The sequence below is a fragment of the Spinacia oleracea genome, chromosome 4, assembly GCF_020520425.1.
Source record: "Spinacia oleracea cultivar Varoflay chromosome 4, BTI_SOV_V1, whole genome shotgun sequence".
NCBI lineage: Eukaryota > Viridiplantae > Streptophyta > Magnoliopsida > Caryophyllales > Amaranthaceae > Spinacia > Spinacia oleracea.
The window spans coordinates 163,269,888-163,283,658 of record NC_079490.1 but is presented as its reverse complement, the minus strand read 5'-3'; the positions used below and the strand labels follow the sequence as shown (position 1 = coordinate 163,283,658).

The 13,771-nt window shown below is 34.8% G+C and overlaps 1 protein-coding gene and 2 long non-coding RNA genes across 3 annotated transcripts in view; 1 reads left to right on the top strand and 2 right to left on the bottom strand.

The window, feature by feature from the left end:
• Positions 1 to 13,771, bottom strand: part of LOC110776081 (uncharacterized) — a 64,254-nt gene that overhangs the window by 24,841 nt on the left and 25,642 nt on the right.
• LOC130471619 (uncharacterized) lies at positions 3,736 to 6,346 on the bottom strand. Its single transcript, XR_008932114.1, has 4 exons — positions 5,921 to 6,346; positions 5,593 to 5,831; positions 5,016 to 5,079; positions 3,736 to 3,997 (listed from the first exon to the last, which is right to left on the bottom strand). It is a non-coding gene; the product is annotated as an uncharacterized lncRNA (long non-coding RNA).
• On the top strand, positions 10,520 to 13,571 carry LOC110782807 (uncharacterized). The gene is made up of 4 exons (XR_002531982.2): positions 10,520 to 10,739; positions 11,089 to 11,257; positions 12,462 to 12,705; positions 12,953 to 13,571. It is a non-coding gene; the product is annotated as an uncharacterized lncRNA (long non-coding RNA).

The window sequence follows — 13,771 nt, the reverse complement described above, 5'->3', positions numbered from 1 at the left end:
GACATTACTCTAAACCCATAATGACAATAACGAGTCCTAATGAGGTCTTATAGGCCCTTATCAGCTATCCTCAATTGGTGATACTTCAAACACAATCAGTCTTCAAGAACACACTCGCCCAATTCGATTGACCCAATATGTCATCTATCCTAGGCAAAGGATACTTGTTCTTGATGGTGTTTAGCTCCCTAAAATCGATGCATAATTCCATACTCTTATCTTTTCCTTAACAAACACACAGGAGCTCCCCACGGTGAAGCACTAGGCCTAATACACCCCTTAACGAAACAACTCTTGCAACTGTGTCATAATTAGCTCATTTCAGGAGGTGTTATTCTATATGGTGCTCTAGATATATGCGTCATTCTAGGAACTAAGTCTATATGGGACTCAACGGCTCTTAGCAAGTGGCATACCTGCAATCTCACTAGGAAACACATCCATGAATTCATTCACAATTGGAACATCCTCGATCTTCATTCCGACTTCTTAACTCACATCTAGCTCACACAACCGAAAAAGATAGTTCACAAGGCAAGTTCTTAAACAATTTGGTACACCTTATGGTTACAGCAGTAGGAATACTAACGGGTAAATCAATCACCTCAAAATCTACTAACTTCGAACTCTTAATAAGAGATGACGAAGCAAAAGAATAAGCTTTCCCTGAATCAAATAACTTTCTAACTAGCACGGAGTTAATAGAAAAGTAATAGAAACTAAGTCAACAGGTCGTTCACCTTCATTTCGACTTATCACAGACAGTTTACCCGGGGCCTTGTTATGGTTGTTATTCTAATTAGCAGACTTATGGAGGTTTCCTTGGCTGTCTTGCGACCCTATAGGCTTCGAACTCTAATTTCTTGACTGGTTAAATCCCGACTTCACCCGGTTACCAATCTCATTACCATTTTGTTCCTTTTTCCTGCTTAGTAAAGCACTCATACTTCCTATGCCCCTTTTTCTGACAATAGTTGCAGGTCACTAATTCTCCTTTGCAGTTCTTGCCAGGGTGATTGTTATTGCACATCTTACAGTGATACACTCTTTCAGGTTGGTTCCTATTGTTGTTCCCCTGATTGTTCCTTCCTTGAAAATTTTCATTTCCATTCCCATTCCTATTCTCATTCATATTCCTCTTGAAATTCCCTTGGTTTTTCCAGCATTAAACTCTTTTCTTTTCTCCCCAACAACATTTTTCTTGTCCATTCTGGACTACAGGCCATAAATATGAGCAGCCCCCCCCATACACAATATATAAAGACGTAAAGGTTTCCCCACCTAATCCTAAGGTGGTCATGCTATAAGTCTGCATAGTATTCAGCTATGGTCATGCTCCCTATGCTAAGGTTTATGAATTCCTAAGCTTTTTGCTTTCTCATAAAAGGTAGGGTAAAACTTTCCCCTTAAGACAGTAACAATTGAATCCTAATTGAATCTCTCAGCAGCGCTAAGCCTAGCTCTATTTTCTCTCCACCATAAATCAGCTTCATCTTTCAAGTACATGACAACTTGACCCACTCTCATGTTCTCAAGACATTTTACATCCCCAAACAGTTTCTCATTTTCTCTAACCCAGTTCTCTAAAAGGTAGGATCAGCTTGCTTCTTAAAGTATGGTGGCTTAACTTTGGTTAGTCTCTCAAACATGTCCCCAGTAGAATCAGGACGCTCAGTTCTCTCTTCAGCCAGTCTTCCCGCCAAAAGGCGAATAGTAGCAACTAACTCACTATTGCTTGACATTCTAGTGTGCGACCTAAAATAACTCATATGTCCCCTCTACGAAAGAAATTTAGATTTGATCATAGAAATCGCATCAACAAACACTTATTCAAGAATGTACACCAATAATAGAGCAATCATCGTCACTCATTCAAGAAAATATCCCCATAAAGGACATACAATTTGAAAACCAATGAATGGAAGTTCAATCACAACAAATAAGTAATAATATTCCCATTCGGGTGCCCAAAATAAACTCATGATCATTTGGATTATCAATAATCTAACTCTATTCCTCAAAAGAATGTTAATAACAATTTCTAAACCATAATAAGGCACTTGTCCTCAAATTAACATAAAGGTTCTATGACACAAACATAAACTATTGTTGGCGAATAATGGAATTCTCAAACTGGAAATGAATACTTTAACTTCTATTGCTAACTCTATAAAGGTTTATTACATCCTTGAAAATAATAAAGAACATTTCAAACTTCAATAAACTTTAACTTTAAACTGTTGTAGCTTCGCTACTTATTCTTTAAAACATAAAAGAACTAACTAACTTTACAACTTCAAATACTTGTGGCATCTTGCCTATCTGTTCTTTCCTAGGAAACTTGCGGAGTGAAATCTAGATCTTCAAGATTCGTCGAACTCTTCCTCTAGCTCCCTATCTGAATCACTAGAGATCTCAATGGTAGGCTCATGGGCCCCTGGGTTAGGGTTTCTCTGCCTCAACACCTACATTCTCATTCTCCACAGCTACATCATTTTCCTCTAGGTCATTATTTACACTTATTCCCATAGGTTCTTCTGTAACTGAATCCCCAACATGACTTCCTACGATTTTATCGTCTCTAAACCCACTTTCTGCTGCTTCAATAATGGTGGTCAGAATTTCTGAATCATATTTCCATCTACCATCCCAAGTCCCATACTTAGTCAAGTTTGGAGTTCCATTATCAGAATGCATGTCTTTAAACTTTTCCTTGAGTTCTAGGTATGGAAATTTGTTAGGTAAGCAATTAATGATAGTGGCTGGTATGATATCCTTTCTCATTAAGATAGGTTGCCCTTGAACTTTAGCATAATATTCACATCCAAACATGATTTTCTTCACGTAAATATCAGGGGTTTCTATATCAAGTTTCTCGAAGGATCCTATGTTGGTATACTTGGAAAGAAATATTTTATTCCTGAAATAAACAATTCCATGTCTCACTAACGATTTTCCAACCAAATCATAAACAAAGTTCAATAACGCAATAAGTTTGGTGGAAGCAAACAATTCTTTATGCACATGTAAATGTAACACTTAAACAATTAGCACACGCACGTACATAACAATCAATTTCTAAAGTTAGCGTTGACTAGCTACTAATGCACATATAATTCTACCTTATATGCCCTTCTTATACTACCCATCTCTCATAAACTAAAGCATTGGAATAATTTAAATAACAAGGTAAAAGGACGCTAATATAATAAAATTATAACATAGAATATTAATATAAATAAAAAATATAAAATAAATAAAGTAAAATAAATTAAGGAAATGCGTAGCGAATAAATTAGAAAATAAAGTTATTAATTCGAAAAAGATTTATATTTTCTAATAACGAATTCTAACTCTTGAAACAACTTAAAAAAATGTACTCATTTTTTTTTTTTTTGAATAATAAATAATAAGAAAAATAAAAATGTCGAAAGTATCACTTTAACTTTAATAATAATTTGATTTCGAACTTAAATAAGAAATATTATATACTTTCAAACAGGATAAAAGGAAATCGGTCCCCCAAAAAAAAGTACCAATTTTTGAACACTATAATACGTAGAATCTCGATTTTTAAGAAATTTATTTTAAATAACTAGATAGTTAGGCGCCTAAAATTTATTAAAGTAAAACCTTAGCTTCTAGATACCACTTTGTAACACCCCGACAATTCTCTCTTTTCTAAAATAATCTTTTAATATAAAACGTAGAGAATTATCAAGGCATTATCGCCCGTGTAAAAACGTAACGGCTTATTCAGAATTTTGCAGCGGAAAACATAAAACTAACTTTTAGGTTCATAAATAATCTATTACATATTAGGTCCAAACCAATTAACTGAAATAAGGAAATACGAATAGTACGACAAATTTCAAATCCAAGTTAACAAATTAAATCACTCAAGTAAACAAATAGAACAACAAGCTCTCTAATCCCGATCCCAATGGTGCATCATCTTCAAACCTGTAGATGGGCAACGCTTATTGATCCTTAGAGACTGCTCACCAAAGATGGGTCATCACAGGATCAATAAGGCATAGCCATGATCAACACACACAAACAAAGCACGTAATCAGCAAAGCTGAGTACTACATACTAAAACAACAACAATCCTAGCATGATACTATCAAACCAACAACCCTAACATGATACTAATAAATATAAGTAAGGACAGACAAAACATAATAATTTGACGATTATACTTGACTAGACTAAGCTAGGCTTAATAACCATAATATTATTTTAGTTGAAATAGACAATGGACCGAGTTGACCATCCAGAAGTCTTCACTAAGGAAGACGAGGTACGGGCGCGACTCCGTAACCTCAGTGACCTGCGATATCGAGGAACGTTTAAATAAAAATAGGACACGGTGATCAATCCGGTCCCAGAAAAGGCCATGGGCTACCACCATGAACCCCAACTCCTGTTTGTCCGTCACTTCAGACGTGCACAGTCTAAAGCTATTGCTATTCAGTTTCACTTTACATGATTTACAAATTGAGATTCCGTTATGACTCAACCATTACATAAGACAGACAATTCACATTTGTTCACAACTGTTTTTATCTTGGAATTAAGTAAGTGATCATAAAAGCATCAATCAAGACTCATTCCAACTTAACCAACCTTTCCTTTAACCATGAGCAACCCTGTATATGGGCATAAAGTTTCAACTTACTAAACAAGGTCCTCCGCCCTTATAAAGTAGTGAAAAGATAGAAAGGGAACAACAACCAATTGATCCAACCCAATCATATAGAATAATCTAGTGTTCCCAACCAACATGTTTGTATCAAACATCCATACTAACATGTTACAGTTCTTATAGTGCAAAATAAGTTCAATAAGTTTGTCCAACAGTATTAAACATGCACATTCAATATAACCCAGTTCGTCCATAATATCAACATCACCAAGTTCAACAATAATATCAACATAACCAAGTTCAACAACAAGATTCAACATGGTTTCATCAATTAGCACACATTCCAAGCACACAGGTATGTACGTACCTTGCATAAACAACTAATAGGCCACTTTAACACTTTCAAAAGTCGCCTAAAGAGAATTCTCCGCCTAAAACAACCAACAAGGATTCCCAATCAATTTCTAATCATTCACAACTATAATAAAGCATTCTAAATACATCCTAAACATATTTAGAACCTTCCCCAATATCCAAACTTGAATGTTTGATTTCCTAACATCATAATTATTAAATTACTGATTGAAATTCGTTGAAAACTCTTCGCAAACATCATACTTTAAATTTTCAGCAATATAACTAATTTCAAACTACTCCCAAAACTTTGAAATCATAAAAACAATAACTTTAATAATTTATAATCATTCTACCATGATTTCAAAACTATTAAACCTTTAAAACCTTAAAATTTCATGCTTTAAATAATTAAAATTCAAATTCCAATTCAATTACATAATCTGAAAATTAATAATTTGATTATGCAAAACATATAATCTGAAATTCATAATTAAATTATAAAACTATAAAATTTAATTCAAGAAAACATAAATTAAATTAATTAAACATAATTAAAACATTAAATTAGCTTAGGGTTAGGAGTAAACCAAAAAGTGAAGGGAGGAAGAGCTGACGGCGGTTGGTGCAGCAGCACGGCGATGCCACAGTGGCAGCGCGGCGATGGGTGGTGGCGCAGCAGGGTGACCGAAGGTGGCTGGTGGTGCAAGCAGGAGGAAACGCACGCAGAGGAGAAAGAAAAGGAGGAGTGTTGATGCTTCGCGAAGGAGAAGGGAAGGGGCCAACGACCGGTGCTGGTTGGTTGGCGGCAGCGACGGGGTGCAGGTGGCTGTCGCAACAAATGAACACAAGCATTAAGGAGGAGAGAACGAAAGGGAGAAGGAAAACCGAAGGAGAAAAGGAGGAAGAAGAAGTTACCGGCGAGGAAGGTTGCACGCGACGGAGGAGGAGCGTCTGAGGTGGTTGGCCGGCGGCGTGAGGGACAACAGCAAGGAGGGCGGCGGTGGCTGAAGCAGAGAGAGAGTTTGCTTGCTTTTCACGTGAATTGGAGGAGAGGAGAGAAGAGGGTTTTTGGCTTTCTTGATTTTACGTGAAGTTGAATTATGGGTTGATAATATGGGTTTTCTTGTTTTGGGCTTTGTCAATTTGGGCTAGGATTAGAATTGAGTTTGTTTGAATCCAAAACCAGTTAATATTGTTTTCCAAATTCAATCGAACGTGTTTTCGCAATTCAAATTCTTTTCAACATAAAATTCTAAAATTATTTTTTTGATTTCATAAATCGTTGAAATATTTAGAACGTATAAAAATAAATTACGTTAAATATATATTTATTACTAAACTTCATAAATTCTATTTAATTATAAATAATATACGTTAAAATATATTTAATAAAATTTATAAATTTACGGGGGATTACAGCAAGGTAGCAAGACGCCATTGCCAGCCACCGAACCCAGGTCCCGAAGCAGTCACGATACGCTCTAAAGAAGCCCGAAGAGCCACATCAAAAGAAACTTGGGCCGCTTCAAAAAGATGAGGTGGACAAGTGCGCATAGCAAAATAGAGTTTAGAAACTCCAGTGCACGCACGAAGAAGCAACAACTCACACTGGGGATCATTAAGCTTAGCTACAGCATCCATCAACACAACAGTCTTCGACACCCGTCGCGAAACCAACTCCTTACAAAAAGAGGAATCCGTACTGACTGGACCACCAAGCAACTTAACACCAAGCGCGGGACGAGCAATATCAGAAGGAAAGACACCCTCTAGACGACTGCGTGGGTCCTCCGAAGGCCAGAAAACCTCTGTCTTCTCAACATTAACATGGAGACCTAAATGAGGACCCTCCTCCAAAATCAACTCCAAGACCTTTCCAACCACCAAAGTGTCACCAACGATAGTGCCATCATCCAAGTACCACGCCTGCAGAGATAGATCAAAAGAGTCCCTGATTCGACACACCAATGGATGTAGAACCAAAGAAAATAGCAAAGGGCCGAGAGGATCCCCTTGCTGCACACCTTGACAAGACCACAAGGTATGCTCCCCATAATACAACCGTGCTGGAGAAGAGTAGCAGAATTCAACCCAACGCGAAAGAGCAGGACAATGTAGCCGAACCTCACGCAACAAAGCCGAACGATCAACCAAATTGAATGCATTCTGAAAATCCACCAATAACATAGAGAGGCCAACATCGGCCCCACGAGCCTCAACCAAACGATTGACAGCATGGAGAATAGCCTCACCACCTGCTGGAACCCCAACTCCAAACTGAAGCCCCCCAAAGTAGTTCCCTAAACACGGACCAATCATAGCAGCCCCAACCTTAGAAACAAGACGCCTCCAAATAGTGCCCACAGCAATAGGCCGAATACCACCACCCGGCTTAACAAGTGGCGTAAGAGGAGCACTAGCAATATATCCACCAAGCTCAGCAGGACACTTTCCAGCAAGAAAGAGATTAACTACCTGAGTGATAGAGTCCACCAACTCATCAGAAACAGCTACAGCAGCACCACCCAAGCAATCCAAAAGGTGTTGAGCACGCAAGCCATCTCTACCGCACGAAGTACCACGCGGAAAGCCCCTAATCTGCTCCATCACAACAGCGGAGGAAGCAGTAAGGTGATGATCAACTGGGATATCCGGAAAGGTAGGTTCCGGAACTGAAGGGTGCTTTGCTTGCAAATCAGCAAGAGTAGCATCATTGTAAGGGGCAAGACCTGAGGACGAAAGAACTCTAACGGCAGCCGTGTAGTGACCGTCAGAAATTTTTCTCTTGCATTGCTTAATATTACGCTCCGCCAAATCATGGTCGTCGTCAACATCCAATAGAGGGGGAGACACGCTAGCCAATGTGTCCATAACAAGCTGCTCAGAACCACCAGGCACACCCCAAGAACGAATAGCAGCGGTGATACTCTCTTCCTGACGACGACGCCTAACACCGGATGAACACTCACGATTACTCCGCGGAGAAAAAGTCGTGAGGACACAAAGAGGTAACACGAGCAACTGAACCCAACAAGCGATGTCATCTGATCTGCAAATCACCTTATCAAGCGCCCCTTTCAGAACCCGCGAAAAACCCAAACGACATTTGGGAGGGATGGATTTCACAGAACGCAACCGCTTAGACAACAAAGAGTCTAGAAGAGCAACATCAAAAGAAAAATGATGTTCCCGAGGCGCATCAGAAGAAGGCAGCTCGGAAGTAGGAGCTAGGGGTTTTTGAATACCATAGAGAATAAAACGGGGAATACCATCCCCAGAATCAGGAGGGTCCACAAAAACAGTACTAGAACCACTGCCATGTCGACACCTAGTACGATGAGTATGAGTCTTGAAACAATCTCCACATAGCCAAATTCCCATACGACGAAAGGTCACCTCAGCCGAAGTAAAAACCTGCAAATTGGTAGTAAGGGAATGACGGGTAGCATCCCGCACACCAAAGCAACAGTGACGATCCCGTAAGTGAGTGAGCAGAGAACTCCTCACCAAACCACGCCCACCTCCATCCTGGCACCCGCTAAGTCCCACAAAAGGGCAATGAAACTTCTCCACAGAAGCCGCCATATCAAAGCCCTTCAACCAAAAAGTAACTCCAACGTCACTGCACCGGAAACTGAAACTGAACACACCGAATTACCAAAATCTGAACACCGAAACTGAAATCGACAGCACCAAACTGCAAGAAACTCAACGCCCAAAACTGAAACTGATTTCGCCACAAAACCACCGTCACTTCGCAACACAAACCACTTTGTTTCTTTAATTTTACACCGCAACCAATTCGCAATTTCACACCCCACAACAAACTTCTCTTGATCACAAACTTCCCCGTAAACAAACTGCCACAAACCGCACAAATTGCCCAAAGAATACTCACCGGAAACTGATCACAAACTTCCCAAAAAAGTCGCTTGAAACCTCCTCGAAACTGACCCAAAACTGCCCCGTAAACTTCTTGAAACCTACTCGGACTGACCCAATACTGGAGTAGAAACCCTCCGCCTGAACCCACACGCAACCTCGCCTGAAATTTGAACCGTAACCGCCGCAAAAACAGTTCCTAAACTGCCGTCGAAGTCTGCCCCAGAAACTACCGCAAACCAGAAACCACCGGCTGAAACCACCCTGACCGCAACCACCGCAAAAACCTGCTGGTCCCGTCGCTGAACCTAATGCCGCCGGAAACCCTGCCGGATTATGGACGTGAAACCACCATATTCGCACCCTAATCGCTCTATTTTTGAGAGAAAAGGCAAAAAATATTATTATTATTATTATTATTATTATTATTATTATTATTATTATTATTATTATTATTATTATTATTATTATTATTATTATTATTATTATTATTATATTATTATTATTATTATTATTATTATTATATTATTATTATTATTATTATTATTATTATATTATTATTATTATTATTATTATTATTATTATTATTATTATTATTATTATTATTATTATTATTATTATTATTATTATTATTATTATTATATTATTATTATTATTATTATTATTATTATTATTATTATTATTATTATTATTATTATTATTATTATTATTATTATTATTATTATTATTATTATTATTATTATTATTATTATTATTATTATTATTATTATTATTATTATTATTATTATTATTATTATTATTATTATTATTATTATTATTATTATTATTATTATTATTATTATTATTATTATTATTATTATTATTATTATTATTATTATTATTATTATTATTATTATTATTATTATTATTATTATTATTATTATTATTATTATTATTATTATTATTATTATTATTATTATTATTATTATTATTATTATTATTATTATTATTATTATTATTATTATTATTATTATTATTATTATTATTATTATTATTATTATTATTATTATTATTATTATTATTATTATTATTATTATTATTATTATTATTATTATTATTATTATTATTATTATTATTATTATTATTATTATTATTATATTATTATTATTATTATTATTATTATTATTATTATTATTATTATTATTATTATTATTATTATTATTATTATTATTATTATTATTATTATTATTATTATTATTATTATTATTATTATTATTATTATTATTATTATTATTATTATTATTATTATTATTATTATTATTATTATTATTATTATTATTATTATTATTATTATTATTATTATTATTATTATTATTATTATTATTATTATTATTATTATTATTATTATTATTATTATTATTATTATTATTATTATTATTATTATTATTATTATTATTATTATTATTATTATTATTATTATTATTATTATTATTATTATTATTATTATTATTATTATTATTATTATTATTATTATTATTATTATTATTATTATTATATTATTATTATTATTATTATTATTATTATTATTATTATTATTATTATTATCTCTATTATATAAAGGAACAACTGAGGTTAAAATGGTAAAGTGACTTTTCGTGTCCCCATAAACAAAGACGGTAATGCCCCTCCCCCTAATTAAACCACAACTTTTCATTGCAAACCCTAAAACTTACTGCTACATTGTTTCTCTCTCTTCTTCCTCCCGTTTTCTTCCTCTACGAATACCTTCGATCTTCTTCGAAATTCTTCATCCTCTCCTTCGATCCTCTTCATAGTCTCCTTCGATCTTCTTCCTCTCCTTCAATTTGAAAAGGTATGTCGATTTTTCGTGTAATTTTTTTTCCAGTTTTTGTTCTTTTAATTAGGTTGCGGGTCATTTGTTTCATTTTATGGATTTAATATTTGATTTTATTGAAATTTGGTCGATTTAATTGGATTTGAGTTTTGTTTTGGTCGAATTCATGCTTGATTGAACAAGTATTGGAGTTAATTTTGACTTAGGTTTTCAGATTTAACTGTTGTCATAGGCTGAAAAAGGTCAGTTTTTTACATTTTGGAATTTTTGAAATTAGGCTGAAAAAGGTCAGTTTTTTTACATTTATTGATAAATCTAATTTGGATTCCTTATAAGTTTTTCTTTTGTCGGTTTTCTTATGTATTAGCTTCAAATCAAACAATCGGAAGGTGAGAAGAAGAAGAAAAAGATGACGTCTGGGTTTTCCGAAGACGTGTTCTACGGCAGAGGCGGTGCAGGGACCGACGGAGGGAGGGCGAGTTTCCGACAACAACAGCAACAATAACGGCAGCAACAATCGCGATGCACACCCGAAGGTATACTCCTTTTTCTGAATTCTTAATTTTACCAATTTTGGATTTTTTTTTTTTGTTATGGGATTTTTGTTACGAATTAATTATGAATATTGAATTAACTACATTTATGGAATTAACTACATTTAAACCCAGTGAAAATTCACGCAATGTATCATTCAAAACTCTTCGTTTGTCTCTCCTATCTGTTGCTCTCTCAATCACATATACAGATCTAAATGGGGAATATCTTTACAGGTCACCAACATATTGTATGATATGAATTGGTTCAGAATTGTTAATTAGGTTTTACAATTTCACTGTTCAAATCCTTGATCAGTTATTGGAGTCAGAATTGACTGCTTGGGTGTTTTGCAAATTATTTTTATTGGTTTATTTATGTGTCATTTGTTGAAATTTCGTCAAAGTTAATAGGCTAGACAGGCTAGGTTAATCATTAATGGTATTTCATTAAGATCTCACCTTAGTGCAGTTTAACCACCAATTTTTGTGGTTAAAAGATTACGATAAAAATATATTTAGGTTAAAAATTTGTTGGTGCCATCTAAGTTATAGTTTTATTTATGTTGCAAACTCGGCATATGTATATGAAGAAGTTTGTCAGACCTTAATCATTATGTTGATGCAAACTTAGACTGAAACAAAGATATATTTTCTACAGCCTTGCACTCTAAACAATTAAGATTTTGCTTCCATATGTTCTCTCTGTTCATATTGGACGACTATTCAAGAGCCACATTGACTATTTCCCATAAGAGCATGTTTTCCCTATCTTTAAACCCTCAGCCAATCTCATTGAGTCATTGGAGCACAAATTCATAAGCAAGTAGCGTTGGATGGTTTTTTATTCAGTATGGTCATGCTTCGCATTTTATGAATTACAGGGGCTTATTCACCAGATTCCTTGCATTGATATCCTCAGAAAAATAAAACTACTGAGAGAAAAATAGGCATCTTATAGAAATTGTCAGATCTTTGTTTTTCTAAACATTTTACATTTGTTAAGGTTAGTTTAAATGCAGTTCGGTTTCCATTTCCACATCAACAGCTTTGATCCCTCAAATACGAAACTTCTTATTGCCTTATGGGGTTGTATGTTTAACCTAAATATATTTTTATTGAAATATTTTAACCACAAAAAATGGTGGTTAAACTGTAGTAAGGTAAGATCTTAATGAAATACCATTAATGATTAACCTCTTCTCAGGGGCAGCGGACATCCTTGAATGGACAGATATCCCAATTTCAGGAGACAATTGCACTGAATTACCACTACTTTTCTAGAACCAGGATGAGCTAACCCAGTACCTCGCAAAATCAGTCTTTCTAATAGACATTGGAGGCAATGACTACCTCAACAACTATCTTCAACCTGAGAGATATGACAGTAGTCGTATATACGATGGGGAAGGCTTCGCTGATCTTCTCATGAATACACTTCACAGATAATAGTAAGGCTCCTTCCTATATATCTTTTCATCAAAAAAAAAACTTCAAATTCATGATCAAAAGCATCACATAGGCTAACTTCATCTGACCACACAGTTTCAGAACAACAGTCATGGTTTATCATATTGTATTAATTGCTTGATAATGTGTTAAATTATGATCCTGCTATGTCATATACCATTTTTGGGTCAACAACAATCAATCACCAACTATATTACTGCATGACATTTTTTTTTTCTTGAATTGCAGGAAAGGAGAGATGCAAAGGCACAAACAAATGATCAAGCTTGGTCCAAATTAAGCAGGAGGGCAGAAAAATGTGTACGCTAAAAGGCTCTGGAGGGCTTTCCAGTTTGCCTTTAAGGTGTATTCCTTTGCAGGAGGATAAGATGAGCGCGCAGATAGCCTGACAAAGGGAACTGGCTCAAGAAATAGAGACCGATCCCATTGAAGATTAACTCATCTACTGCAATTACGATATTGAACCTATTTATAGTACATACACTAGATTTTTTATTTTTATTTTTTTTCTTAAGTCTTTACTTTTTAATTCTTTCCTATTCAAGCATAACTGATTGGCAACGGTCATTCTGATAATGCACCAGTATCCTTGAACAGCAAATTTCGTAGATGTTAGATTCAGGCTGAGCTTGATGGTATGGAAGGAAGTTCTACACCCCAATATGGAGTGTGATAATGTATTAGTTAAGTATTTTGGGGATAAATATATTGGGATAAACTCCTTACTTGACATCCATGTATTTTTGGGTGTAAGTGCTAACAATGCAAAACAACCGATTATTGTAAAGGGATGAGTATTAGTGTATTACATTGTTGCACTATATGATAGAGATTTTTTAAATATAAATGATGCTTAATGTTTCTAATGATGGGATTTGTGAAGCTTTTGCCTATTATTTGTGCTTTGTTACTATATAGTTTTTGTGAAGCTTTTGATGTAAATGCTCATTAAATGAGCCTTTGATTGGGTTATGTAGAGTTTAGACATTTATTCCCAAGTGATCAACTTAACTACGAAGAGAGAAATGTATAGGAGTTACATTAATT